Source organism: Strongylocentrotus purpuratus, unplaced genomic scaffold (assembly GCF_000002235.5).
Source record: "Strongylocentrotus purpuratus isolate Spur 01 unplaced genomic scaffold, Spur_5.0 spur5_scaffold_16, whole genome shotgun sequence".
In the NCBI taxonomy this organism is placed as follows: Eukaryota; Metazoa; Echinodermata; class Echinoidea; order Camarodonta; family Strongylocentrotidae; genus Strongylocentrotus; species Strongylocentrotus purpuratus.
In genome coordinates, this window is record NW_022145601.1 from 10,741,235 (window position 1) to 10,747,234 (window position 6,000).

Consider the following 6,000-nt stretch of genomic DNA (forward strand, 5'->3'; position numbering starts at 1 on the left):
GTGGAGAAATGAGAGAAGAACAGGTGAGTTATAGTGAACATGCGTGTTCAGCATTAGAATAAATGTTTGTGGGTATCGTCCCACATATGAACCTGCTAGTGAATGTTTATTATGAAAGTCCCGCAGAGTATAAACAACTCTTTCTGCATGAAACTCTTGTGAATTGTAAATGACAGCAATTTCCACGGCCAGAAACTTTTGTGAATTGCAAAATAAGTGTTGTTGTGTCCATTGTGATTCTGTTGTTTTTGAAAATATTTTTGAAATATTCTTGATTCCTATTAAAACCATTACAAAATTAGTGAATATTTCATGCATGCAATATAGTTTCTTCTTTCATATATTGTAACATTTCTGTAATCTTGATTTTTATTTGGGGCGACTTTTTGTTGTTGAGGGGGGACAGTTTTGTTTTACACTATGAAGCAATTTCTTTCATCTTTATTTTTTTTGTTACCTACCAGTACTTCAACTCAAGATTTAGTTTAAAGTTGAAATAAACATCAATTCTTTTGATAGAAATATACAATGACTAGGCCTATTTTGTATGTATTTTAGACTATCAACTACTTCTCATAACCATTGTATACAGCAAGCTTGTGTATATGACCTCACAATCATGAATCAAGTTTGTTTAGTTAAACTTAGGACAACATGTATACATCTTGAAGCGAAAGATAGAACTTCTTCATGAAATCAAGTTTCCTTTTCTACCGATAGGCCTGTCTCCAGCAGCTTGAGTTTGCCAAATAACCCGCTATTTTAACTATCCCCATCGCAAATTAGCCAGTTCATTTGCGTCCTCATCGGCCCGCAGTTGCAATTAGCGGGATGTTTTGTCGAGCAAATATCCCTAGAAATATTGGTCGTTTCCAAAATATCCTGCTATTTGGGAAATAGGGCTAATTTGCGCCAGTCCAAGCTAGTTTGTGATGAACATATCAGTCCGATGAAAACAGGCCTAATGCTGTATTCACCTTTTTGATCATCATGCGGTTTAAACATTTTTTGTTTTGATTATTGATGATAGAAACTACTGGTATTGTTGCCACTAGCAAATCTTCAAGATAATCAAAACTGCATTACATCCTTGCTGTTGAAAGCTTCCCCACACTTTAGTTTCTGCTCATCAATATCTGCATTTTCTACTGCTAAAATTGATCATCTCACCTAAAATGTCTGTGCAACAGTTAAAGTATTTTCTGCTAGATTTTACCATCATTAATGTCTTTTTTTTCAAAGTTATGCCTTAAACATTTCAGATTTACAATAGTCTATCTTCTTGATTTTATAATTTCCTCTCTAAATTTGGCTGGAAGGTACGTGACCCAGAAGTTTTTGACTTGGCCTTCAGTCTTGAACTTGCAGTTTTAGAATAAATAATTTAAAAAAAGTAATTGCTTTTGTGTGAAAAAGCAGCTATATATAGTCAACCTTCTCAATTCTCGCTACCCCAAATAGCGATTCTGCCGAGATCCGGGGAAAATCCTGAAAACGCGCATTGCATTATGGGATAGCTTTTCGACATTACAGCTTCCTGTGCAGGCGTTCGTGATCACAACCCTCTCTTTCACGGTAGAGTTTAACGGCCTTTTGTGCTAAAGTCACTAATTCTGCCCGAAGCTTTCCATTGCATATTATAATCTGTACAAATTACACTGATTGGCATCGATTTTAGCGTGCGTGAAAACTCTGCACAGCGAACACAGGCGCTAGCGCCAGCGGGATGGGACTCTATACCGGAAGTTGTAGTGACGACCCGAGAGAGTGAAAATTACCTCGTCTCGCGAATTTCGAGATTTTCGTACCTATTTAGGGTAGCGAGAATTTATTCTTTTGACCTTTCTCCTTGCAGCTTTGTTTACATAAGTATTCATAGTACCATATTTGTTTAGTAGTGTGCCATTCCATAGTACTGAAGGTTACAACGTCTATCGGAGCACTACTCAGATCATTTTCTTATAATCTCATGTTAATCTATTTTTAACCACTAACACATGAAAATTGTGGAAACCAAGACGTTATGATTTAGTGGGAAAAGATCCCAATGCACAAAGGTGTCAAAAATACTTTTTTATTTTTAACAAGTTTTGGAAACTCCCTATGAGGGTAGAACACATCCCCCAAGTGATTTTAAATTTCACATACCCAATTAAGTTTCAAGTTTCATGTTTATTTTATTTCACTTTATCAAAAACAACATAATTGAACATAATGAACAATGGTAATTATTATAACTAAACATACAATATAGAGAACATAATGTACATGATAATAGTTATAACAGAGAATACAATCATATAAATCAATCAATAAAGTGGGGGATCTACTAAAAAGCAAAGCTTGTATTATGTAGGTCCCAGTTCATAGGTTTGTGTATAAATAAGGGTATTTGAATTAACATATTTACAAAAGCATATGATTACACGAGGGTTATCTTTAAGTGAACATTTGACTGAACATATCGTAAACAATTGAAAAAAGGAAAAGTTCTGTGCTTTCCTCAGGATAAACAAATATATATATATATATACCGGTACATTAAATAAAATGGTCAGTGCTTATTTTAGCACTACTTGTGTGGAGAGAAAGAATAATTGCAAGGAAACAATTCAGAAAAGAGGACAGGTACGTAAGGAAAGATGAATAACGAGAAGATATGTCACCATGTATTTTCAAAAGTAGTGCCTGTAACGTGATAAATATTAGTATGAAAGTAAATAGTACCTTTAATGCAGTAGATAAACAGTAACAGTAACGAGGTAAGGATGGATTGTACCTTTAAATAGTACTCTTAATGTTGTAAATAGTAGTTAAGTTGGAAGGTAAATAGTATTTTTGAATATTACCTGTGAGGAAGTAAATAATATGAATCGATTAGTAGTAAGATAGTATTACCTTTTAATAGTACCTTTGAATATTACCTTTCAGGAAGTAAAAAAATAGCAGTACCTTTGAATATTACCTTTCAGGAAGTAAATACATTTGGTAGTAAATATTATTATAGAAATAAATATAACTTTTAAGCCTGTCTGCACTAGTATGGCCCTCCCTGCATGGTCACTGACAGGTGGTTGTCTCATCAAATCAGCTCTCAATTAACATAAGAAAAAGGGGACCATGGGGGACCAACATTCACTGATTACGCATTGTTGGCTATATAGAGGGCGCTAGTAGCTATGAGTAGTGCAGTGGGGCTTTTAAGGCAATCTATTTCAGAGCAGCAACAATAAGTAAGACATACTCATAATACAACAAAATATGAAAAATAAATGATATATGTAAAATGATCTCCACGAGCTGAGGTGGGAAAAGTTTGACAGTGTCCCTTTTGAAAGGTCAGACATTGATAGTCGATACCCAAGCATATCCCTCTACTGTTAACCCGTGATTGATATGAGAGAACTACGATATCCGTTTGCCTTTCCTGTAGGCCGAGTCCCTGGCCGAGAGAAAAATCCCTTTTTTGGTAGCTTCATACATCAACCTGTCTTTCCCTATGTGATCAAGTAGATCATATCAAGGAGTCAGTGACACAAAAACGTAACTCCATTTTGGCCATTTTGAGAAAAAATGGTTTATGTGTCACTGAACACTTGGGCCTTAAGGAGTTAAGTCTATGTTTCACTAGCCATTGACTTCAATGGGGTGTTGGGTGGAGTTAAGTCTTTGTGTTTCCTGGAAAGTCCACATTTTTCTGAACATTTTGATATCAAATACTCATTTTGGCAAAATATGGAGTTACGTTTTTGTGTCACTGAACCCTCGATATGTAGTAGATTGTTTGGAATATTGTTTCCTCCAGATATTTCCAAAAATGGAAGTATGAAATAATGTTATAAACATTGTTTTTTGTCAGCCATTATTGTTTCACAGTGCAGAGTTAGTAAACTGTTAGCTTGATGAAGCTAGGCAGCTTAGTTTCAATTGTCAGAAACTTTATGATTGATATGTACGTAGAGCATATGAATTATGAGGTTTGGGTTGTTAAAAATGGACATGGCTTTTTTCTCTTTTGCACACTTAATCTTTATTTATGATTCGATAGCTAGGGCCTGTTTCCTGGAGTTCGGAGAACATGCACAATTCAACCAATAGAACAGGGGCCATGTTTTGAAAAGGATGTTATCTGTTGTGTTGGGATAAATGATGTTACTTAAATTGCATGCAACTGACAGTACTTACCATTGATACTAGTGCAGATTTGTGTATTAAATGCCAATGCAGCAAGTTTTGCGCTGACATTACTCAATTACTTGTCCCAATTTTGATTTGTTAGGACAATTAACATCGGTTTTACTAACACAAACAGATAACAATGTTGTTAATTGTGTATGTATATAAATAATGTTAGCCACAATGATATGACACATTTTAGGACTATATTGGCTATAACACTAACATGGAAAATTAATTCAGTAAAAAGTCAAATCCAAGGACAAATTACCTAGATAGTTCTTCTTGAAAAAGAAATTGATTATCCGTTTAGAGCAGTTTAAATTTCCAGGCCATTAAACAATTTCCAATCCAAAATATAAAGTGTAAACCTATTCATTGTTATAGAGAGGAAAGGAAAGTTTGGCAACGACTGTGGATCCCTCTACATCCTGTTGCATCAGTTTGTCCCTTTCCTTTTCCTTTTTTGGTGAACTCCGGAATCGATTGATCCTGTTGATCGGAATCAAGTACACACCAGGAAAAGGTTGCATGGGATACTTGGACTCGACCATACCTTGACTGCATGTAAATTGGAAGTTCAATTTGGATTTACAGCTGACTTCCTTGTTGCGCGCTGAAGACAAGCCATTCACTTCAAGGACCCCCAGAGTGCATCTATTGCTTTGTTAGACGACGTATCTGTTTACATTGGTAGCGGACAAAAGAGCGATTCTCACACCAAGATGTCTTTGGGAATCTTAAAGGGATGTCATCCAGGCAGATCTTGAAGGATAATTTGAGTGTTGACTGTGCCCGTGGTTAGCAAAGATTCTTGTTTGGATCACTTTTCTTCCGCTCAGTTTGGATCTTGGATCTTGGATCTTGGATCAGGTAAAGCATCCTAAATAGAAAGTTTTAACACCAATATGTCTTTGGGAATCTTAAAGGGATGTCATCCAGGCAGATCTTGAAGGATAATTTGAGTGTTGACTATGACCGTGGTTTGCTAGGATTCTTGTTTGGATCACTTTTCTTCTGCTGAGTTTGGATCAGGTAGAGCATTCTGGAAAGTTTTGCACTTGAAATCGAAAGGAGATTTTGTGAGGTAGCAGGATTTGAGAGTATTGTGGTAGCTAGCCATGCTGTGGGTCTCATAATGTTGTATTGATATAGAGGATATGGTCATTGTGGATGATATAGAAGGGGGGGGGGCTTTAAACTCTGTCTATTTATACATTTTAATCAGTTTGAGGTATGATAGTAACATGCATCAGGGCCCCGTAATTACAAAATGGCAATGGCCAATCAAGATCATTGTTGCATACTCATGTTGTTCAAAAGACTAACCAGGAACCAATCAGAATCATTGTTTCAAATTTGCAATTGATTTTCAAACTTTGTGTTATGGAGCCCAGATCTTACATAACATTTATAATTTCTAAAGTAAGAAGTCTATTTTAGATATATTCTACATTGCAGAATACCGTAGCTCTTTAAATAGTATAGTAGTCACCCAAGGTTCATTTCTATTTTGTCTTGTTATTTTGATTGCCGTATAATTTTCATTGAATACTTTCATTATCTGTGATCCTAGTTTTGCAACTCTTATCGCCCTTATCAAGACAATAACAGAAAGATACTACATCTATACAGATTCTGTGAATTATGTTGCCCCTTTGGTACCCTATTTCATACTTTCTATTAGTGATTTGGAAGGTGTTGGCAGTGATTGTAATTACATGGCTACTTGTCTAATTCACTTCTCAAGTGATCTAAAGCTAGTTTATTGGGGGTCATTACAAGGCAACTATGGAGTGGCATGCTAATTTGATTAATCACATA